We start from the raw sequence: 25,153 nt of genomic DNA, 5'->3' as shown, positions 1-25,153 counted from the left end.
AAATACTATTTCCTTGTTGAGATTTTTTTTGTTCTATAGATAAGTAAGTCTTATTTTATTAATTGCTGAATGGCCTATGAATGTTTCATTTTGTTCTAATTCTGATCCTGCAGCCAATTACAAAAGTCATTTGATAATAATATTAATGATCCTATTATCTAGTATTTTGATACCACTTCATATTTTGCAAAGGGATTGAAAAATATTTTATTTTATTCCCCACAATAACTGTAGGAGGTAAGTGAAACTATTATCATTTACAGATGAAGAAAAAGGTTAAATGACCTGCCAGTGGTCATACAGGGAGTAAGTGTATGAAGCAGAAGTCAAGAGAAAACAAATGCACCTGTGCATCCACAATCATCTCACATTGGTGGGTGTTAGAGATGCCCAGCCATGTGAAAGAAAGTGAGGGCAATTTGAAGGGGAAGGGTCAGAATATACAGGAAAGGTAGTAGGGGACAGAACGTCTAGAGAAGGCAGCTTCTGTGCATGAGGGGAAGAGGACTAGAAATTCATCTGAGCCATCCCTCTTCCTCTGCAGTTTCCCTGTGAGAAAGTTGAGGATGCACAGCTCTGGGGTGCATCTGTTCCACATTGAAATAAGGAAGACAATGAAGTGTGAAACCAGAGAAAGGTTGCAAGACCAAAAAGCCAATAAATAAGTCCTGAGCATCAAATCTCACTCTTGATTTCAACAACAGTAGAGAAATTCAAAAGGACAAAAGGAAAATCAGTAAAAACTCAAAGAGAAGCCAACACACAATGAGCAGTTATTATCCCAAGAAGGAAAAATTTTCAATAAATAATAGAACCCTACAGATGTGCATAACATTGAGAACCAAAGGGAAACTCCAGAATGTTTCAGATGAGAAAAAAATTGGTAAAATAAAATAATAGGAATGCAATAGTATGAAATTAGAACTGATAATGCAAAATTGAGAACAAATCAACAGAGTGCAAAAATTGGAGTCTATGAAGTAGAAAATGACAAATTTGGAATACAAAACTCAGAAGTAGATTAACATTTGACAAAGGAGAAGCAAAACTTAACAACGTTAATGAATTCTATAGAAGTCAGTCAACCTTGAAGATTAGAGGCAGAGACAACTTTAAAGATATAGATCTCCCAGAGGAAAAGGCAAAGCATAAAAAAGAATATCCAACTATTGACTGCAGTAATATAGTAATTGAATGTTGTAGTACAATAAAAATAATATGGTAAATTGTATGAGAAAAATTTCTAGAGCTTTTTTTTTAGTTTTTGCAAGGCAATGGGGGTTAAGTGGCTTGCCCAAGGCCACAGCTAGGTAATTATTAAGTGTCTGAGACCAGATTTTAACTCAGGTACTTCTGACTCCAGGGCTGGTGCTCTATCTACTGCGCCACCTAGCTGCCCCTAGAGCTTTTGACTAACCCCCCTCCAATGTACTGATTTATCTAATCTCCAGAAAAGAAATATTTGAAAATCCAAGGCACATCATATAATGATGTTACATCATTTTCACCTAAAAATCCAACAAATTTTGCAGGCAGTAACATGACCTGCATCATTAAGATAGCATTATTATAATTGCAGTGTATTATTTCCAATTTCATTTTTCTCATTATCTCTGCAAGGTCTACTTACAATTGGGAGGAAAACCAGTGGAGAGGCTTGGATTTCCCAGGTAGTGCCTGTGGTGGAGATTAGTTCCATTACCTTCCAATCCAATACTTTTTCTCACATGGCTACAAAACCTAACACCTACAGCCTTAGCTTGAGGCATAATAAGGTATCAGCATAAGGTTTTTGCTGTTTAAAACCCCTCAAGTAAGTATGGACTAAGACAGATATGTCCCAAGGCTTTTTCTGTATGACCCAATGTTTAACTCATAACCTGAAGCCTCTACTGATTTGGGATTCTATTTGGTTTCTCTGTTCTGTGACTAGATTTAAATTTAATGTGCTTCCATACCTTTGAGTAGGTCAATTCTGTTAGCAGGGGTTGCAGTGTCTGAAAAATCATTGTTCAAATATATCCAATTAATAATGATTCCAGGAAGCCTGGGAGTTTCTGGGCAAGGTATGTGAATAAAGGGAAAAGCAATATTTCATCATAAAGGATAACACCAAGCATCACAAACTAACACATTATGAAGAAGAGGCAATGAGGTGTCACCAAGAAATGGCTAATCCGTGCCCTCTTTCATCCAACTTCTCCATTCTCTCTATTACTCCAGGGAGCTAGTGTTGATTGGGCCAAGTAGAAATTTGGCTCTTCCCTCAGAGCTCTCATGGAAGATTTTGATGATAGTTGGATCTTTCTTGTCGCAGCTTTCATGCACATGCTGTTAGAGGCTCTTAGATGAGCCAAAGAAAGAGTTAGGACCAAGCTGAAGATGGTTTTATTTCTCCCTCTGTTTTTACTCCTTTTCTAAACTTGTCTGGGAAAACTGAAATTTATGCTTTTTGGGGTTTGCTCTTGGTCTATGCCTGGTGTGCAATTTCTTGATCTTTAAGGAAGACTTCATTTTATCATTTGGGAATTGCTTTTATTCTGTTTTCCAATACTCCCCAAATTGGAAGGCAGTATAAAATATCTCCCATGGAAAGTGAATCTCCTATGTTTTAGGAGTGTTGTCCTGGCTACCCTGTAGTAGGTAGAGTCCAAGGTCTTTAGACCTCCATTCCAAGATCCTGACCCTCAGTTCTCATATTAGCTTCCATATATATTTTTGACAGTTGTCATGGTCAGGACTACCCTCCCTCTCTACTGATGAATGAGGTATAGCAGAAAGAATGTTGCAAGTCATGGGATCTATATTCCGAAATCTGCTGCTTTAGTATCGGTGTAACTTTGGTGAAGTCACTTAAATCTGTCTGGGTCTCAATTTTCTCAGCTGTAGATGACTAATGAGGTCCCTCCCAGCTCTTTCTCAATGATCCTTTGAATTCGGGTTCAGAACAGATCTCTAAGCAGTACACCCTGATCAGTCCCATACAACACCAGTTCCTTTTCTTGGTAGCCTCTCAGTTATTAATTGATTTTGTTTTTCTGTCCTCTTAATTGCTAATCTGTTGCCTTATAAATGCTTTCAAGCTATGGCTTTATGTGCACACATTCTAATCCCCCTATAGAGTGTCACTTTTTTGAGGACTGGTGCCATGTCATTTCTTTTGTACAGAATGTAGAAGTGCCAGTTTTTCTGTAAAAGTTTGCATAGTAGAAGTTTAATCATTGAGTAAAAATGTGGTAGGATCATCATCTACTAAGATTTGCAAGTCCCTGATTCTTCTGATGGTTTTTCACTAAAAAGTCAATGAAACTGCATTTGGATGTTTATTGGTTCATATAACTAAGTTTCCTTGGTTGCCCAAGGGATGGACATTCCATCATAGGAGTAGTTGGTGTTCCTTAGGCTTTCTGTTTTTCTTGCTAATATTCAATGTGTGGAACTACAGGTCCATTTGTATTAGATGACACATCTTCAACAGTAAGTAGCTTGTTACAGATTGAAGGAAAACAATTGACCACCACCATTATAATATATGTTTGCATATATGTCTGGGCACACCTGTAATGGGAAGGGAAGGAAACACATATTCATTAAGGAGTTGCCAAGTGTCAGGCAATATGCCAATGCTTGATGAATATTCTCATTTGATTGTCATTGTTCCTCTATGAGGTAAGTGCTGTTATCTTTATTTTATAGTTGGAGGTTAAGTAATTGGTCCAGGGTCAAGCAACTAGTAAGTATTTGAGGCTAGATTTGAACTCCTGTCTTACTCACTTCAGGCCTAGCTTTCTATATATTTCATCTAAAGGAGGGGGAGCTGAATCCAGTTGAACCAGTGTTGTGTCTTTGAATAACCTTCCCATGCAATTGTTAAATAAATTTCTTATGAACCATAAGAGTCTTATGTCATTACAGTTGTAAGACTGAATGACCATTAAAGTCTAAGTCCAAGCTGACCCAGAAGACATCCTTTGACATCCTAAACCTGGGATTTACATTAATGTAATATTGGTTATAGCTCATTTGGTTTCTATATCTATAACCTGCAAATCATCTGAATATTCTTTGTAATGTAAAATTGGTCAACAGAACCAGGGTAGTAACATTTATGAAGTTGATGAATTATTGTCTGTCTACACTTCAAGCAAATGTGTTCTCATCGGTGCTTTAATGCCAACATTTTTGAAGGTCATTCTACTGTGATGTCCTCATCAGTCAGTGAGGGGAGTAGAGGAAGAATTTATCTAGCTGGTAAAAAAATGATTATGGACTTGAAGTTTATGAAAAGCTTGAGAAATCAATGTCTTTAGAACTGTAAATTGTTGCAGATTTTTAGGAATTCGGTAAGCTTTTAAGTCCTGACGTGAGGTCCTGAGTATAATGACGTGAGGTCCTGAGTATAATGACATAGAATGCCATTTTGGCTAGACTGGAGAGAGGACTTCCGGGAAAGGAGAAAGTAGGCTGGCGGCTCACGCAGAGGGTCAGAGGTGAGGAGTGGGCGGCGCCGACGCCACCAGCCTCCAAGATGGCGCCGGACGGACGGCCGGGAGCAGACGCGGAGCGGGGGCGCAGGTTGTGGGGCACGGGAAATGGGGCGGGGGCGCAGGTTGCGGGGCATGGGGCGGGGGGCGCAGGTTGCGGGTCGCAGGGCGTGGGGCATGGGGCGCGGGTGGAGGCGGCGCGGGCCGAGGCCGAGGGGGCCGAGGCAGCCGAGTCGGCGGGATCCGGCTGAGGGGGCCGAGACGGTGGGAGCGGGCCGGGTCGGGTTGGGGAGCCGCCGCCGCCGCCGCCACGCGCGGCTACCGGCGGGACCGAGGCACGCGAGGTAACCAGGCCTTGATGCATCCTCTTAGAGTCCGCATCCTGCAGGCGGTCGTCCCTCGTTCGCATGGTTTCTGAGCCCCAAGCTTTCGGTCATCGGTGGGGACGCGGGGCCACGGCCATGGAGTGGCCCAACCACGCCAAGAAGCTGCTGCTGCAGCTGAACCAGCAGCGCACCAATGGCTTCCTGTGCGATGTCATCATCATGGTGGAGAACACGCTCTTCCGCGCCCACAAGAATGTCCTGGCCGCCAGCAGCACCTACTTAAAGTCGCTGGTCCTGCAAGACAACGTGGTGCACCTGAACGCGGAGATGGTTAGCCCCACAGTCTTCCGCCAGGTTCTGGACTTCATCTACACTGGTAAGGTGCTGCCGCCCGAGCCCCCCGACGAGCCCAACTTGGGCCCGCTGCTAGTGGCCGCTAGCTACCTGCAGCTGCCTGAGCTGGCTACCCTCTGCTGCCGCAAGCTCAAGCTCGCCGGGAAGCCCTTTGCCGGCCAGACGGGAACCCGCAAGCCTGCCTCGCTGCCCCCGGCCAAGGGTTCCGAAGACGACTACGAGTTCTTCCTGTGGGAGGCGGGGCCCAAGCACACGGGGCCACTAAGCCACCCGGCCAGCAAGAATGGCGGGGACGGCGGCGGAAGCGAGCAGGAGCTGGGCCTGGACCTCTCCAAGAAGAGCCCCCCGACGTCGCCCCCGGGCCCCAGGCCCCTCCTGGACCCCGAGGACCCGGCCGTTCTCATCGAGGGCCTGTTCGGCTCCCTGGAGCCGGCCTTGGCCCACAGCGCCTCCTACTCGGAGCCCGGTGCCAGCGGCAGTGGGGGACCCCCCGAAGACCACATTAAGGTGGAGGGCCTGGAGGCACCTGAGCCGTCTGTGAGCCTGCCCCACCTGACGCGCAACACGGAGTGCGATCAGGCCGAGACCGAGGCCGTGGCCTGCACCTCTATCGAGCTCCCAGAGGCGACCGTCGCCTTCGCGTCCGGGGCCTACGAGCTGCCCTTCCTGCGGCCCGAGAAGCTGGAGAACGGCAAGGAGCTGAGTGAGAAGAGCGTCCAGAGCGAGGGTGAGGCCGCGGCTGCAGCAGGCAGCGCGCACTACGTGTACAGCCAGGAGGGCTTCCAGGCTGTGTCCTACAGCGACAACCTTTACATCTGCATCCCCTGCGGCAAGGGCTTCCCCAGCTCCGAGCAACTCAAGGCCGACGTGCAGAAGCACAAGGAGGAGGAGCTCTTCATCGAGGAGGAAGCCGGAGCCGCAGGCACCACCGAGGAGAAGGCCGAGGATCTGTCGGTGCCCAGCCCGACCTACGCGGCTGCCGAGCCGCAGCCCTTCAAGTGCTCGCACTGCAACAAGAGCTACAAGGACCTCGACACACTGAAGCAGCACGAGAAGACGCATTGGCTGATACGGCATTTCCCCTGCAACATCTGCGGCAAGATTTTCACGCAGCGCGGCACTATGACGCGCCACATGCGCAGCCACCTGGGCCTCAAGCCCTTCGCTTGCGCGGAGTGCGGCATGCGCTTCACACGCCAGTACCGCCTGACGGAGCACATGCGCGTGCACTCCGGTGAGAAGCCCTACCAGTGCCACCTGTGCGGTGGCAAGTTCACGCAGCACCGCAACCTCGTCAGACACCTGCGCATGCACACCTCTCCCTCCTAGAAGCCAAAGTGGCCGGGCCCTGGGGCCCACATCTACCTCCCTCTGCCCCGGGGGACCCCCAGATCCATGAGCTTCCCCTCCCCCCTTCCTTGACCCTGGAGCCTGAATTTACCAGGGCAGCCCCACCACCTGACCCTCCACACCCAGCCCAGCCCCGCTTTCCCTGATTTTGTTGCTTAGAAGTACTTGTTTTGTTGAGACGCCTGGAGCCCGTGAGGGACAGGGCACCCCAGGGTTGTGTAGTTGGTACTTTTTCTCGGGTGCATTTGCGTGCATGCGTGGCTGGCCAGGCAGGGGCGGGGGTGGGGGGGGTGGGGCAGGGCTGATCCAAACCAAAGTGTTTCCATGTCTTCCCCGGGGTGGGGAATGAACATTTGCAGAGCCCCCGTAACCCCCCCTCCCCAAAGGGACAAGGCCTCTGAGGCAGGGAGTGACCTATGCCCCTGCCCGTGCCCCCTCCTCCCAGGCTCTCTTTAATTTGTCTGTTGTTGTTTAATAAATTCTTCTTTAAGTTCAGACCAAAAAGTTCTTGAGTCTCTGTCCCCTCCTCCCTTCAGCTAAAACTGAGCCATAGCTTGAGGAGGGAGGGCGGGTCTTCTCTGGCCCCCTCCTGCCCCCTCCACCAGGCACTCCTTCAGCACTTACTTAACCACACAACACAATGTCTGCACTGCCGGGATGGCGCAGCCACCCAGCAGGAGCATCTCCTGCTGGCCTGCGTTGCCCGGCACAGAGGAATGGGGTACAACGGGCCAGGGAACCTCCGAACTTCAGGGTCAAAACTCAATGATATTTCTACAACCTAGTATTGTATCCAACCTTAGTGTTGTATCAGAACATTTTCTGTATTTTAAATGAGAAAACAAAACACCAGTTTCATATTTAAGATTTTAAGGGTGGGGGTGAAGGGTGAACACTTTTCTGTTTGTTTTGTAACTTCATGTGGTGGGTGTGAGAGCATGATTGCAGGAGAGCTGGTGAGTATGTGCGTATGTGCAGATGAGCTTCATGGGAACCACAGGGGCCAAACAGAGCCAGGAGGGCACCCAGGCCTCACCTGGGAGACCTGGAGAGGAAGGTGAGCAGGCCAGCTGGGGAGGTGGAAAGAGGGAGGAAGAGAAAAAAGCTCATACCCCAAATCACCCACCTCTTTTTAAATCAAAGCACATTTAAACTAGTATGGAACCTCACTTGGCTGAGAAAGAATACTAAGATATTTATCTCATTTTTTATATAAAATTGAGTGTCAGATCTCAACAGGTGGAAGGAAGCAGCCTGAGGCTCCCCAGTTTTTCCACACCCCTCCCCCCATCCCCGGGGGAGTCACCTCCTGCTCCCCACAGCTAATGCTCCCAAGGTGCCACAAGCCCCCCCCCCCCCAGGGCAGCTCTAACCCCAGATAGCATCAAAGAGCCTTGACCAGCACCGGCTGCGGGATCCCCAGTTGGGGCTCAGCACAGGGATGGTACTCCAGGTGTACCAATATCAACTGGGGCTGCTGCTTCGGGCACTAGGACACCACCCCCCAACCCCGCCAAAGAGTGGAGCTTACATGGGTGGGTCTGGGCTGTGCCAGGTCCTGGCCCTTCTCTCAAAGATGGTGCAGACAATTTTACAGTTCTTTTTTCTGTATCAATCTGTATGTGCAGTGATGAATGTATTTATTTCTCAGACTCAGGCACACAGGCCACTACCCCCTGTGCCCACCCGGCCAGCTTGGGCTGCAGGAGCAGCTTCTCCTGGGTTAAAAATAAAAACAAAAAAAAAAAACCTCAAAAGACAAACTTTAAATGGAAAGTAGAGAACCTCAGAGACTTTCAGCATAGCCATAATGCTAAGACTTGGAGAGTCTGGCCGGAGTCTGACCATGAGGACGGGTTTCTCTTGGTGGAGACCAGACCAGTACTTCTCCCGTTGATTCCAGGGGGTTGGGGTCTGGCCCCCTCCCCACTTTAGCTTGTCACTATTTGCTACTTTGGTGCAGGCGTGCAGGCTGGGCTGGAGGGAGCTGGGGGCAGGCATGTCCGTCTATCATCACACACATATCTCACACACACACACATGCATGCTCATGCAACTGCACGATTCCTGTGTTAGCAATAAGGTTCCTGAGCAGCACACTCTCCAGGTGGCCAAAGAGAGGGCAGGGAAAGGGGTAGGCAGGGTCCCCTGGAGCTTTTCTTTGCCCGACAACAGTGACCAAGGGCCTCATGATCTTCCCAGAGTCATGTGCTGGGGGCAGGAATTTGGAGGCTAAAAATTGATGGCTCCTGATTCTAGGAACCAGGGAATGGGGAAGGATAGCCAGAGCCTCATTCTGACATTCCATGGAGGTGAGGGGGGAGGAGAGGATTGGGAATTACTTCAGGACCCCCCTCCCCAGCCTCTTGGGCACTCCCTTGCCAGTGGGAAGGAATTCCTCCTCCCCATTAGTTCTTGCTTCCACTTTTTCACCAGGAGCTCCCTTTCCCCCAGCCCCACTATTTATTGCTGTAATTTATTGATCTCAGAAATGCTGCATCAGGACCTTGGGGCAGGGGGATTCTCCAGGGCTCTCCCCACAGACCTATTAAGTGGGGCCCCAGGGGGCCAGGTGCTGAGGGGAACCTCCCGTGTCCATCCCTACCTGCTCAATATTGAAGCCCTTGGGGGCCTCAGGTTGGGCACCAACCCATTTCACAAATACCTTGTCTGGGGGTTGGGGATGGGGGGGATAGGATTATAGCTGTTTTATTTAAGTAAAGAGGGAATCTCCCATTTCTTGGGGGGGGGGTTCCCGGGACTGCACTCCTGTACCAGCTACCACCCTGGGTCTCACACTTGGGCCATTTCCCTCCAGATTTTGGAATTCAGGTCAGAGCCACTAGAATTTGTGGCTCCCAAGTGTCATAAGAAATTCAGAAACTTATGATCTCCATTCAGAATTGTGCAATCTTAATGTAGAGTGATGAGAAACTGCTCTTTTATGATCTTTTCATTAAAAGCTTGGTTGAAAACAAAAAAAGGAGAAAAGTACACAGGAAGCACACTGTGTAGAGAGATTACAGGGCCAGGCTGAAAAATTTGTATAGCGATATAGAGATAGATGGAATAGATTGACGTCAAAGAAGAAGAATTTGAGAGTGACGGTTGGATGGGGATGATCTTAAAGTGATAATAGTGGAAAAAGAAATGAGTGAATATAAGGAAACTAATTGCTTACTATGTGCATTATGTTAAGCACTGGGAACATGAAGTAGACCTTACCTTCAAGAATGGCAGAGACAACACATATAGGTGATTGATTTTTGAAGAAGGTTACTTTGGTCTGGGAATTCCCAGGCACAGTGAATGGGTCTAAATAATGGAGATAGCTAGATGGCACCTTGGATGGAACACTAGGTCTGCAATCAGGAAGACTTGAGTTCAAATTGAATGTTGAAAATTTACTAGCTGTGTGAGCCTGGGCAAGTCACTTACCCTCTGTTTCTTTTTCTTTTTCTTTTTTCTTTTTTGCCAGGCAAATGGGGTTAAGTGGCTTGCCCAAGGCTACACAGCTAGGTAATTATTAAGTGTCTGAGACTGGATTTGAACCCAGGTACTCCTGACTCCAGGGCTGGTGCTTTATCCACTGCACCACCTAGCCACCCTTCCCTCTGTTTCTTTATAAGCAAAATTGAGATCTACCTTTTTGGAAGCGTTATTGTGAGAATGAAGTGAGAAAATATTTGTAAATCTTGCACGATGCTTCAGTAGTCACTTTATTAATGCTTTTATTTCCATCTTTTCCTGGAATGACATATATTTTGTAGTAGCAATTAATTGAATTATGGTTCTGGACATAGAAAGAAGAGTTGAAGCATGCAGCATCAGAAGTAAGAGAAGATGATTTGGGAGAAAAACAAAACCTTGCTGGGGTTATCCCAGAAACAGTGGAAAATGACAGGCATTCTCCACTCCAGTGGGAGTACTGGGAAGTGGATCCTTCTGATCCACCATCTTGGACACCATGGCAGAAGGAATAATCTGAATGGGAGAAGATGACACAAGAAGCTGAGGGAGAGACAAAAGGATGGGGAAGAAAACTTCTTTAGAGAGAGACCATGAGACAACTTAGCAGCCCCATTGATAGTCATATTCATCAGAAAGATGACTGGTGACAAAAGAGTTAAAGGAAGGCATCTTATGGGATTATCTATCTAGAGATAGAAGTGATTCAATCAACTCTCACTTTACAGGTAAGGAAACTGAAATCCACTGAAGGGAAGTGACTTACCCAGGTTCATATATAGGATCATAGATCTGGTGCTTGTTTGCCCTTGAGTCCACCCCCCTCATTTAATAAGACTAGACTGGACCTAACTTAACCTAACTAAAGGTTAAGTTACTCAATGTTATCCAGGTGGCAAGTAGCAAAATTCAGAATTTGAACTCAGGCCTTATGATTACAAGGCTAACATTCTTTTGATTGCACCCTATGTTCTCATACATTTTCCTTCAAGCTTGAACTGACTTCATCTATCTTATCCATATATTCTTGTCTCTGTATTCTTTGGAATCTTTGACTAATGTTTCTATCACCATTATAGACTTTTCACTTAGCAGATGCACACCTGTTTCACAGGATAAACAAATGAATGGCGAATGAATGAAGCATTTTGGAAGCTCTTATTGTATAGAAAGCACTAAGCTGAATACTGGGGATACAAATAGAAAAGTCAGACAGTCCCTGCCCTCAAGGAGTTTCCCATTCTAATGGAGGAGACAATCCATCTGGAAGGTTTCTATTGTGTCAGATGGAAAAATTCCATGGATGCAGCAGCAAAGCAGATGTTAATGCCTTTTCTGTAATGTTGTTAGTTATTATCACTATTCCCAAGACTTTTGGCTCCTGACCTGTCTCTATCAGGTTCTGAGGCGAGACTGTGATCAAGGAGGGTGCATCCTACCTCAGGTCTCCTATTTGCAATTTGAAATGAGCAAAAGGCGGCCACTCCTCTTGTCACAATTTAACTGACCCTAAACTGGGAAGTGGAGCTTCATGAAGTTCAAGTCTGTTTCCCTGATGCATTTGAATTTGTACTTTAAAAAAAGAAATGAAAAGAAATAAAGAAAAAGAAAACTTAGCTATTCAGTTTAACTTGTGTTCAATTTATTTTCCACTTAAGAGAGAATGGGCTCCTTAAATCCCCCAGTGTTGCTTATTTTTGTTCCGTTAATTTAACTAAAGAAATAAATCTTTTAGGCAGGGAGCCATTATTTGGGAGAGAAAAATTGAAAGTTTATTAAGTGAACATTCTGAACAGTAGCAGATAAAAAGGAAAAGTCTAAACCCAACATTGTGGACATGTAAAATGGGATTGGGGTTCATCTTTTTAGTTCTCTGCTGTGACTTTGGATTGCGGAGCTGTTCATTTTGCGTCATTCAAACTAGACTCTGCATAAAGCTATGTAAAGAGAACCACTGGTATTTAATCTTTGAAAAAAAGCCAAGCATTTTATTTATAAACTTGCAGGAACACAAGCAGATTAGCTTTAGGAAAATATTATTATTGCAATTCTGCATGGATGGCAGCGTGTTCAAGGATTTAAAACTCCCATGAATTTTTCAGGACTAAGGAAGCAGTGAGATTGACTTCTAGAAGGGACCAGAGGAACTCACTAGAAGAAGAAGGCTGTCCATCATTTTGGAATGTCTTTAATCCATTCCAAAAGGGGCAGAAGAAGTCCCCAAAGGGAGTTGTTGGCAGTGCTCTCTCTGTCTCCTCCCAGACAGGCTAGTCTCTGAAGAGCAGGATTTAAACTTTGTTCCTTGCTTTTTTAGGCAAAGAGGTTTTTGCTAAACTCTTTGTGGGGCATGGCTTTAGATGACTTTCTCAGGGTCAAGGAAAGGTCTTAAGTAATGCCTTGGTCCCACCCCTGTCACTTGCTTGCTCTGGGCGACCGGGCGAGTAACTTCATCTCTCAGTATTCTAGAATAGTGTCAAAAATGCCAACCATGTACATGCCTCCTTCAAAACTCTCGAGTTCTTTCTATCAAGCTTAAATTATAATGAGGAAAGATTTGACAAAAGAGATAAAAATACAGTAGAACATGTTCATTTGTTTTTCAGTCATGTCTGATTCTTTGTGATCTCATTTGGGGTTTTCTCAGCAGAGATGATTGAAGTGGTTTGCATTTCCTTCTCCAGCTCCTTTCACAGATGAGGAAACTGAGACAAGCAGGGTGACGGGACTTGCCCAGAGTCACAACAGCCAGTAAGTATCTGAGGTTAGATTGGCCCTCAAGTCTTCCTGACTTTAGTACAGCATTTCATCCACAGCAACATCATCTTGCTGCTCCTGCAGTAGAACAAAGACAATCTTAATATGTGGTTTTCTAATTCAGTATATGAACTGAGGGGATCCTTACATATAATTTAGTAACCCTTGTTTCTATTTAAGTTTGACAACAACTTTAAATTGAAAACTAATTTGCAGAAGAGGTATAAAAATGTGTATGCATCCGTAAACTCACCTGTGCATTGATATGATAATGTATTTTTTATAAGTGAAAGATTTCTTTTATCTTCATTGGAAATTCGGTTCCTTTATCTGATAAAGTGATAAACTTTTTTTTTTAATCCCACACTGATAAAAATTGAGTTCCCTGTTGCTATGATTTGCCTCAGTGATATAGGAAATCTCTGTCTTTGGGGAGTGTTTCCAACATTCAATCCATGTACGCTATCTTTGCCTCTTTCTTTTCATCATGAGTGTTGCTTACTCTGTTTTGTTTAGTTCTATTTTGAACTCAAGCACCTAATTAACTTCTTTCCTCTGTACTGCTCATTTTGGAGGGTTTTTTGGGACCCCCATCCCCTGGCTTGAGAGTTGTTGTCCTAGAAATAATGGAACTCTAGTTCCTAGGATGGTTGTGTGACTGAGGACCTAGAATCTGAAATAGCTGAGGTAGAATCCTTCTTCAGACACTTCCTAGCTGGACAGGTCACTCCACCCAGTTTGCCTCAGTTTCCTCCACTGTAAAATGAGCTAGAGAAGGAATAGCAAACTGCCCCAGTATTTTTTCTTTTTTCTTTTTTTTTTTTTTTTTAGGTTTTCTGCAAGGCAAACAGGGTTAATGCCCCAGTATTTTTGCCTAGAAAAAACCCAAATGGAGTCACAAAGAGATGGCCACGACTCAATAACAAATAGCAACAGTAAAAACTAAACAAATAAAAACGAAAGCAACATGCCAACCCCTTAGGCATTGTCATACTAAAAATAACCTCTTTCTTCAATAAGTATAATAGGCCAAAGCTGGAACCTGGGGTCAAACTTAACAAGTGAGCTTTCATCAGGATCAATGTAAAGTCCTGTTCTTATGGTTAAAAAAAAAAACAACCCCCTGCTGAGGAAAGACTAAAGAGTGCTAATGATGCATTTTAGTTCTTTTCCCTATATCTTTTCTGACCACTTCTACACATTTCCCACCCCCTAAGCAATCAGTTGGCACCCTTATGTATCTGATTTTGAGTGAATCCCTTCAACTTTTCTTTCTTCTTCTTTGAGTTCAATTCTCCCCATCTTGCCGAGGCTTAAGTACAACAACTTCTCATGGCCCAACACAATTGGCTGATCAGCATAAAAGCTTTTTCTTTTTTCATTTTTGATCTAGGCCACTTCTCCCCTCAGGTACTATATTGACCCCAAACTCCCTAGGCTTCCCATATTGATGCCACCAGATTTCTTTAGCCCAATGTAGCTCATATTTCCCAAATTCCAATTCATCATCTTCAGACTCTCCTAGTAGTAGGGATCAGCACTACATCTGATTAAATGTTGCCTTTCCAACTTGAATTTGTAGACAATGACTCATTTTCATTTTATCTTCCACTTTTCCTCACCTTCTCTCACAGCTTCAGTATAGTATACGCACCCTTGATCTGACATGGATCTTCAGGCTTACCTTTGTGTGACATTGAAAAAGTCATTTCTCTTCTTTGAGTCTCACTTTTGTCCTATATAAAATGAAGGAGTTTGACTAGCCTCTGAGGCCTCAATTGAGATCGACTTCTCTCTTAGGAGTCATTGTAATAATTCTATGTTCAGTTTCATTTTATTCTTTCCCTTAACATTGTCCATGATCATTAGGTTATATTTTGTTCACTATGAATCAGTTCATGTCTTCCTCTGTCTTTCTGATGAACTCTTCAGATTTATCACTTCTAATGATGCAATATTACCATTACATACATATACTAGTGTACAATATGCTAATATAATTTGCATCTCTTTTGTTTCCAGTTGTTTGGGTTTTTTCTTTTTAATGCTGGCAAAGCATGACAAAATGGATAGAAAACTGGCCTTATTGTCAGGAAGATCTGGGTCAGTGTTTGAACTATGACACGTAGTGACTGAGTCCCTGGGTAATTCACTTTTCCTTTTAGTATTCTAAATATCTCTCTTGGAATATAAGTTGGAGGGAAGTTGCCAACCTACAGTGGTAAGGAATTCCCTCATTTGGAAGTTCCCCTACACATTGACATCACAAACTCATTAGCTCCCACAAAAAGTGCTACTATGAATCTTTATGGAAATTTTCTTTCTACCTTTGATCTCCTCAGGTCAGTTTTTCTAGAAGTAGGAGTATTGAAGTTGTAGAAGTTTTAGTCACTTTTATGTGCAATTCCAAATTATTTTCAATAACTGAGGGAGCAATTCATAACTCCACCGACAGTGTATAAGCGTGTCTCTTTTTCCAGAACATTTTGTATTCCCAGAGCTTAACACACTTCCTTGCCCAGAGTAAGGACTTTATGACTCGTTGAAATCGAATATCCTCTTGTAGCTTGTTTTGTTTATGGTCTATGATGTTGCTCTAACCCTACTTTTTCCAAATTACTTTCCGGTTCTAGCAGTTCTTATTGAATAGTGAGTCCTTAAGTGGTTTGTTCCTGGGTGTATCAAATACTGAGTTCGTGTTTTTTTCTTGTAATTCTTGCTTATCTAGTCTGTTTCACTAATTTGCTTTTCCATTTTTTAACCAACACCAAATACTTTAGATGATTATTATTTTATAATGAAATTTGAAGTCTGAAAATGCTATTTCCTTTTCATTCATCTATATGACATCTATATTAACATTATTTCCCTTCAGATTCCAGACCTTTTGTTCCTTCAGATAAATTGTTTTCATTATTTTTCCTACCTCTTTAAAGTAACTGCATGGTAATTTAATTGGTATAACACTAAATCTCTAAGTTAATTTAGATGCTATCAGTATTTTTATTATAGTAGTGTAGCCCTACTAGAAGCAATTAATATCTCACCAATTACTTAATACTTTCTTTAAAGTGTGTCCTATAATTGTTTTTCTATAAGTCTCAAGAGTGTGTGTGGTATCTTTAGTAGAAATATATTTTATGCATTTTGTAGTTTTTGTATAGATTTCTGTTTTTGAAATTTCTTCCATCTTCTTTTGCTAGATCTGCTTATAATTACTGATAATTCTTCTGCTTTTATTTTGGTTCTTGCTACTTTTCTGGAACCACAGTAGAAGGAAAGTGAAACGGGATGAGTTTTGCTATACTGGGATGGGAATATATATTTCCAAATGAATGTGAAATGAAAACAAATGACATTATTACTATTATTTTTAAAAGAATAGGTTAGCTCAAAAGTCCCTGAATTCCATCTTATTTGCCCTCTGGGGAAGTCTGTATGTATTTTCAAAAGAAGAATTTTGGTATTGGATTCACAAAGGAGCAAAAGGTACTGACTTGAGCTAAGCCAGTCACTGCTCCTTAGCACAGGAAAACAGGTCTTGCTTGGAAACAATTTGTTTAGTGGGTGTTTTTAAAAACGTGGATAAGAGTTTTATAACTTGTATGATATGACAAATTTCAAATGCATAAAATGAAGAGGAAGACCTACAATATTTTTAGTCATTCTTCTTTTGATCTTTTTTCCCCCATGAAACTCGTTTGTTTGCAACAATATTGTTGAGATATCTCCTAATCTTCCTGGTCTACAAAGTAGATAAAGTTAATGTAAACTTTAAAAGTGAAGGGGCAGCTAGGTGGCTCAGTGGATAGAGTACTGGCCCTGAAGTCAGGAGTACCTGATTTCAAATCCGGCCTCAGACACTTAATAATTGCCTAGCTGTGTGGCCTTGGGCAAGCCACTTAACCCCATTGCCTTGTAAAAACTAAAAAAAAATTAAAAGTGATGAGAGAAGCTCTTTCATCTCCCTTGTACCTCTCTTCCCACTCCTGAGAGAAAGATACACTGGCAAATCAACCACAGGTCCTTCTTCTCAGAAGGGAAGGTAGCCAGTCATTTCCCACCTAGCCTGTCTTCAGCATCCATTGTTATCCCTTCTCCTACTTTGACAATACAGTAGACACCCAAGAGGGCCAGGAAACAGTTATTCCCTGGCCTGGCTCTAATTTCATATCCATCTACATACATCCTTATCTTCCTTTGAGCCTTCTCCACTCTCAGTGTCAGCTTGCACCCCTTCATTCCCTCCTCCTTTCCTCCCAGCAAAAAGTATTCTTTTTATTGATGTATACAATGATTGTATTTTTTAAAATATTTCAACTTTACATCATTCTTTTGAAATTTCAATTTTGTGTATATATTAAAATGTACAAAAATTGTTATCATGGGGGTACTGCCTTTATAGATAACACTGTCCCCCTACATCCCCACTGTACACTGAAATTGACTGATTAATCCCAAGAAGGGGGCAGCTGCTACTACTTGGGATTCTAGGTGGACAGGTGCCCTCCCAATATTATCGTCCGTGAGCTCCCACTGGTCTTTTTCGCCTTACAAATCAGTCAGTAGGTGCGCTTCTTTGGTAATCACTGGTCTTTTTCGCCTTACTAATCAGTCAGTAGATGTGCTTCTTTGGTAAACACTTTTGCTCAAATGTCTGAAGAATTTGAGAACAATAATGATCAATTCACGCCTTTCCTCATCCCCATTCCCATCCCTTCCAAAAAAATAGCAACGAAAATCTTGTGTCACACTCTCCCACCAATTCTCACAGAATCTATGGGTGAAGACTGGGCATGAAGGGAGCATATACAAGCAAGACATTTCATAACTCCAGAGTTTGGATGCGTAGCTTATCTGCATTTGCTCCTCATGGTAGATAATATCTTGCTTGTATGGAGCCATTTTGCTACTGGGCTAATTCAAGCCTATGCCTTAGTTGACTGCTCAGAAGGTTCAGTTATAGCGGACCTGACTTAGCTAGGATGCTTTACTGTTAGGTGGCAACTTCCCTAGATAGGCCAAACAGATCGTTTGGCTGCTAAGTTCTCTTCTAAAGGTATGCTTTAATCTGTTGAACTCCATGAGCTTGCTCTTCAGTGGACCATTGCAATCTTTCATGATCTTGACCCAGATTTGACTGGGTGATACAGAGTTTTCTTCAACTGGGGAGTTACTGTGCTTTTTCTTGTTCTGAATATTAGTGTTCTTTTCAGCTTGAGTGCTAATGTTTCTTTATGTTAGGACTATAGCTTTTGTTTAGTCTCTTTAAGTAAGGACTGGAGGATTGGCAGAAGCTTCTCATTTTTGACGCATTCAAAGCCTTAGTTTTTAGAATTGTCACTTCCAAGTCAGCAGAAGAATGCCAGTAGAATAGGTATGGTGGGGAAGTGTGTTATTTGTTAAGCATTCCCCCCATGATAATACCTATTGTATACTCTTAAATATATACGAAATTAGAATTTAAAAATGATGACACAAAATTGAAATAATTTTAAACCAATTATTTTATTTATTGAATATTAAAAAATGTACATGTGTATATATAGGAATATATATATATATATATACACATGTACATATATACCCATTTTCTAATCTAATTTCTATATATGTATATGCCTATGCACACACATATGCAGAAGTGCACACCTGTACATATCGATATAGGTAGTAGTGCATATCTAAATAGGCTTGTAGAATAAAATGTTTTCACTAATAGGCATGCAAGATAGATAGAAAAAGATTTTGTGTAACTGCTACAGTGAATTGACTCTTTTGTCCTAAGTTATATCCAGAGGAGGGCATTTTCACTCTCAAAGGCAAGTTTAAGGAAGTTTCATAAGGTAAATGAGGTCAAAGTAGTCTTTTAGAAGTGCTAAACCATCTTGCACTCTAGACTGTAATTTTGATATTAGATTAAATGGGAAATGCTAGGCCTTATCTCCATTCAACTCAATTTTTGTCCTTGGCTATTTTGTTCATTTTGTTAGAAGTTGTTACCGAGGACAGGTTCAATCTTTCTTTGAAACTAAGACGGTTTGACTGTGTTCCATGTTTACAGATTGCATCCCTCCTATGGATATTATGGTGTGTGAATTACTTGGTTCAAAGTAACATAATTACACTGATTGACTTCTACAATAAATCTTACAAGTTGTCACATCTTTAAACAATTTTTTAATATGCAATATCTCTTCCTTTTACTGGGTGGTCACTAGTTTTACGCAATTTGGCATTGAGTTCATGCAATTTTAACAGTCTTTAATTTTTCTTCACGAAGCCCTATTTTTATCAAATTAGGTGTTAAGTGTACCTTTGACAACCGACTTTCCCAAATCTAGTCTTGATTACAGACACTTATTTTTTAAACTGGGCTTAAGTAAAGTAAGCTCCCTGTCTACTAACGTGTGTTTGTCTCCATATCTTGGATAAATATCTTTGCCTTTCATAACCTAGATTGACACAAGGTTGTGTTGCAGTCTAGCATCTCCATTTGGGGAAATTTTGTAATTCCAGAGCAATTCTCCTTCTTTCTATATAAATTGCTTTATTAGAGCTCTTCAGTAAGGATGACTGAAAAGCTTATTGAATATAAAAAAATTCCCTAAGTAATTTTAGGGTGAATATTTTACAGTATGATGGCTGCTAGTTGGCAGTGGTCCTTTGTCAGCTTTTGACATTTTTTGTGTTTGACTGTGCTTTCCTTTCTATTTTAGTGTGAATGAAATGCCTTCACTGTGGGCTTGAACAGTCCTTGAAACATTGTCCCCTAGGCCTGGAATTATCTCCTTCCTAGCCTCTCTTGACATCCCTGGTTTCATTCCAAATTCAGCTTTCACCTTATGCTTTGAGCCTAATGGAGCATGATCTGATCATCGTGAACCATGATCTCAGTGGCTCAGTGTCTCCTTCCTCCAACTACCATGAATTCATTTTGCATCTATATTAGCTATCAACATATATTTCTCCACCTCATACACACAAAAATACAATTTTCCTGTTGAAAATTCTTATTGATTGATTGATTGATGGACCCTATCCTCTGGGATGTTCTAGTGTAGCAATAGGTAAAAGACTTATACATCTGAAAGCATAGTGGGGGTAGATCCTTTATACATACTTGTGTTGAGGAAAAGAAAAATAACTGATTTATCATTCAGAAAAACCATCAGTTTATAATTGCTAAAATATAGTTCTGGCTCCTGCTCAAAAACCTTCTATGGCTCATTATTGCCTCTTGAATTCTCTCCTTGGATTTTGAAGCCTTTCATAATCTAGTTCCAGTTTAAGTCTGCTGTGGCTAAATCGGCCTATTTGCAGTTCCCTCCTAGAAAACATTTCATTTTCTGCCTTCATACCTTTGACTAGAATTTTCCTTCTTGACTTCAACCTCTTTAGTTCTCTGGTTATTCAAAGTTGAGTTCAAGAGCCATTTCCTTACAAGGCCTTTATTGACTTCCTCACTCACTCATAAGTGAAACCTTCTATAATCTCGAGGAGTTTATATTCCAATGTAGGGGAAAGAGATGGAAGTAAGCGCTTTTATAGCACCTACTATGTGCTAAGAAATTTAATAAATATTATCTCATTTGATACTTGCTCTTCAAGGTAAGTGTTGTTATTAACCTCATTTTACAATTGAGGAAAATGAGGCAAATTGAGGTAAAGTGACTTGCCAAGAGTTACACAGTTAGTTAAGTGTTTGAAGCCAGATTTGAACTCAGGTCTTCATGACTTTAGGCTCAGTGCTTTATCCTCTAACCTGCAACTTCTTCATCTGAGACAAGAACTCCATATCTAATAATATGCAGAATAAATAAACAAATACAAGATAATTGGCAAGGGAAGACAGTATTGGTTGTGGGGAGAGGACTCAGAAAAGGCTTTATATACAGGTTGATGTTTAAGTTGCCACTTGAAGGATGAGAGGTACTCTATCAAGAGAGGAGAGTGTTTTCCAGATATTTGGGACTGCCAGTTCAAAGGCACAGAGATGGGAAATGGAGAGTCACAAATAAGGAGCATAGAGAAGGCCAGTTTGGGGGAACTGGAATGATAGATTAGGGCCAAAATATGAAGGGTGTTTAAAGTTAAACAGAGAGATTTATATTCGATCCTAGAGTTAACATGGAGAAAAGGCAGCTAGGTGGCACTGCAGGGGATAGAGCACTGGATCTGAAGTTGGAATGACCCATCTTCCTGAGTTAAATCTGACTTCAGATATTTGCAAACTGCGTGATCTTGGGACCCTTCACCCTGTTTGCCTAAGTTTCTCATCTGTCAAATGATCTGGAGAATGGAATGATAAATCCCTCCAGTATCTTTACCAAGAAAATCACAAATAGGACATGACTGAAAACAACATTCATATATGAAGCGAAATTGGTTTTTATGGTTTTGAAAAAATAACATTCGGGGTGGCTAGGTGGCGTAGTGGATAAAGCACCGGCCCTGGAATCAGGAGTACCTGGGTTCAAATGCGGTCTCAGACACTTAATAATTACCTAGCTGTGTGGCCTTGGGCAAGCCACTTAACCACATTGCCTTGCAAAAAAACCTAAAAAAAAATCCAAAAACAAAAAAAAAGCAGAAAAAATAACATTCATTCTTCCTGAGTATCCTGCTCTCATTATTTTTTAAATGCTGATTTCTAGAAACTCTGGAACTCTTTTCCAATTAGCATCCCTTTACAGGAAAATAGTTCCTAGCTCCATGGACAATTCTCTTGCTTCCTAAAAAGTATGGCATTATGATTTCCTCTAATCAAATTTATTCTAAAGGATATTAGGTAACCTTCCTGATCATTCATAGATAGCTCCATTGTCCAGAACTCTGTACAGGGTCATGTACTCAACCCTGGTCAGGGACAGCATCATTTATTCTCCAGTTGAAGATTATGATGCTAAACTTGGTTATCCCTAAGCATTAGGAAGTAGTAAGATCACTGATTCAGGAGGTATTTGGTCTGACTTCAAATCCAGCTTCTGATGCTGATTATCTCTGTGTCTTTTGGTAAATCAATTAGCTTTCCTTGGCCTCAGTTTCCATATCTGTAAATATGAGGGGTTTGTAATAGGTAACTTAGATAACTTAAAATTCTGTAACTGTTTTTGAACTAGAAATCAGGAGACTTAAATTTCTTTTCTAATACTGCCATTCTGTAGTACTTTGAACTCAAGCAAGTCACTTAACTTCACTGAGTCCCAGTTTCCTCCCTTGTAAAATTAATCAGTTTTACTAGCTATCTTTTGAGGTCCCTTCCACCTCTAGATCTAAACTCCCCTCTATCTTCCATCTACCTAGGTCTCATTTTCATCATCCACAAAGTGCAGGGATTGAGGAAATGGCCTCTGAAGTCCTTTCCAACTATATTACAGAGATCTTGAGAGTTGAGAAAGGTCATAAAATGGATGGGTCAGGTTGTTGGTGAAAAGGTAGTACCAAGGAAGGGCAGCTGGATGATGAAGTGGATACAGTGCTAGTCCTGGAGGCAGGAAGGTCTCAGTTTTAATCTGGTCTCAGACTCTTTCTTGCCATGTGACCCTGGGCAAGTCACTTCACCCTTTTTTCCTTAGTTTCTCATCTGTAAAATGAACTGGTAAAGGAAATGGCAAACCACTCCATTATCTTTGCCAAAGAGGAAATGGCAAACCACTCCATTATCTTTGCCAAAGAGGAAATGGCAAACCACTCCATTATCTTTGCCAAAGAAAACCCCTGTTGGGGTGACAGAAAGTCAGACTTGATTGAAATAGTTAATATGTATTTACTAAACCCAAATTCGATCATGGACTCTGCTTCAAATTTCTAGGTCTCAATTTCTTCCTCTGTAAAATAAGAAAATTTGACTAGATTTAAAAAAAAAACCTTCTTAGTTCTTATTTTCTTATTTTTGTGATTTTATTCCTCTATGACAAAGGGACGCAAGGAGAATTTAGGGAGAGAGTATAGATGGTTTAATTCAGAATCCTTCCCATATTAAAATAACATTTACTTGCCAAGGATTAGCTATTAGTGTACACTTTGTCCTTTAAATGGTTAGAAGTTATGAACAGATAGACTATTAAATGTCATATGAACAGATGCTCTAAATAATTAATGATAGAAGGACACGCAAACCTGAATTCCTTACCTCAAATTTAGCAAATTGGTAAATATGACAAATGATAGAAATAGTGTAGGAGATTTTGTGAAAAAAACAGACACCGTAATTCATTGTTGACAGAACAATGATATAGCTATTCTGGTAATTAATTTAGAATTCTGTAAATATGATTGCTAAAAGTGTCCATATCGTTTGACACAGAAATTTCACTGCTACGTGTATACCCTATGGAGGACAAAATGAAAGACTCCATATATACCAAAATATTTTTAACAGTATTTTTTTGCAGTAGTAAAAATTTGTAAACAAAGTATAAGGCCTTCAACTGGGCAACAGATGAACAAAAGTGGTACATGAATTTAATGGAATATTAATGTAATATAAAAAATTATGAAAACAATGGATACACAGAGAAACTTGGAAAGATTTAGATGATCTGATACAATATAAAGTAAGCAAAATATGGAAAACTACATAGTTCATTTAGCAATGTAAATAAAAATAATAGCAAGCACAAAGCAATCAAATGATAACATGAAAATTGTCAAATATGGAAGATGAAATGACAGTTCCTCTTCCCCATTCCTTTGTAAAGGTGGGAGCTTGATGTGTATGAAAAATTGAACATTTTGCTAGATTTAAAAAAAAGTATTGATTGACTCTGCTGTATTTGCTCTCCCTTTCCCTTTAGTTTTTTCTTTAAAAAAATTGCTAAGTGATTTGGCTTTCTGGGAGAAAAAAGTGGTAGGGATATGGGGGGAATCTAGTAAAGATAAAAGCAAAGATATCAGTGCTTTTTTTTTTCAAAATAATGCCTTCATGCCTTTATGTAAAGCATTCCCTCTACTTGGAATGACCACCTATCTCTCATCTTTCTTTCCAGATCCTATCATTCAAAGTCCAATTCATATGCCAACTCCTTAACAGTGATTTCTCTTGTGTACTTTGGTCACATCTGGGAATTTGAAAAAGCAGGCAAAACACCTTCTTCTAGAGCGGTGATGGACTCCAAGTATAGAATGAAGCTACCCTTTTCAAACATGACCAGAACAATAATTTCATTGTTTGACTATCCACTGTGTTACCTAGCTGTTCCATATTTTTCTTCTTTTTTTATCATTGAGGGGAGAAAAAAGGAAAACAGTAGATTAATATTAACTGAAAAATTTTCCATTTAAAAAAATTAAAAAGTCAATAAAATCATTGAGGCAAATGTTTATCTTTTCATGAATGGATGTCCTGTTTCTTTTATTAGGTTATAAAATCTCAAAGGCCAAATTCATGTCTTTGAGTTCTTTTTATCCATCTCCCTACAACACCTACCACTGAATCGTGCCTGTATTGAGTTATATATTCAGTGAATGAATAAATAAGTAGTCGATGACTTAATGCTACCTGTCTACTTTGGCCTAGGTCTTTGTTAATTCAAATATGAATTTAAACTTGCTTCTTCAACTGTCATCCCCTCCAGACCATTTCCAGTTATGGTGCCCCCCGCCCCACATAAAGTCTCAGATGCAGTGGTTTTGTTTGCCTCGAGCTTGTGGCCTGTCTGCCTACTTAATGTGATTTCACTGGCTAGTTTCTACCTAGAGTGAAGCTTCTTCTGTCCTTTTGGGGAAGTTTGAACAATAAGCTTGTTGCCGCCCCAGGGAGCTTCTGGTTATTTGCGAATACCATGGAGTCTGTTCACTAGACCTTGTTATAAACAGCTAATAGCTCCCTCCTTCCCACCCACATCCTGTTTTGTCTTCTGATGTGGGTAGAAGTAGAGAGTATTGTATACCATTCAATCACACATTTGATCCACTATAAAGTAGATAGTAGGCCGAAGGGTTCCAGTCCCCTGAGAATATCCTGCTGAGCATCCTGCTCAAGCTTGGCCATTTCTTCCCTTATAAAGATGTATAAGCAACTCAGAAAGTACCCAATGTTGAACATTTGTAGGAAGCTTAAACCTGTACCACACAGGGCAGAGTTAGGGCCTAGATTGTTTCTCTGCCTAGTTGGGGCTATCTAAGACACATGGCAATTAGATTATTCCTGTGAAATTCATCTACCTTTTCTTGTCTTTTGAGTCATAATAGTCGGTATTCGTGGGACCATTTGCAAGAGAAGGGGGAAAAAGGATTCATAAAGCATTTGTTCCCCCAGAAGAAAACAAATTCAACTAACAATTCAGGAAATACATATTGAGAATTTACTATGCTCAATGCACAGAGGCAATTGGCAGTAATAAAACACAAAGTTGGTCAGATGTTAGCCATTGGCAGCTCCAGTTGGAAAGCACCTAAAAGATCATCCAGTCT

At 41.5% G+C, this 25,153-nt stretch overlaps 1 protein-coding gene and 1 pseudogene across 1 annotated transcript in view; both read left to right on the top strand.

The window, feature by feature from the left end:
- IL1RAPL2 (interleukin 1 receptor accessory protein like 2) overlaps positions 1–25,153 on the top strand; it is a 1,037,032-nt gene that overhangs the window by 349,123 nt on the left and 662,756 nt on the right. The gene's annotated exons all lie outside the window — the stretch shown is intronic.
- Positions 4,889–6,726, top strand: LOC141503138 (hypermethylated in cancer 2 protein pseudogene; annotated as a pseudogene).

This window comes from Macrotis lagotis, chromosome X (genome assembly GCF_037893015.1).
Source record: "Macrotis lagotis isolate mMagLag1 chromosome X, bilby.v1.9.chrom.fasta, whole genome shotgun sequence".
NCBI lineage: Eukaryota > Metazoa > Chordata > Mammalia > Peramelemorphia > Peramelidae > Macrotis > Macrotis lagotis.
This window is presented reverse-complemented; position numbering and strand designations above follow the sequence as displayed.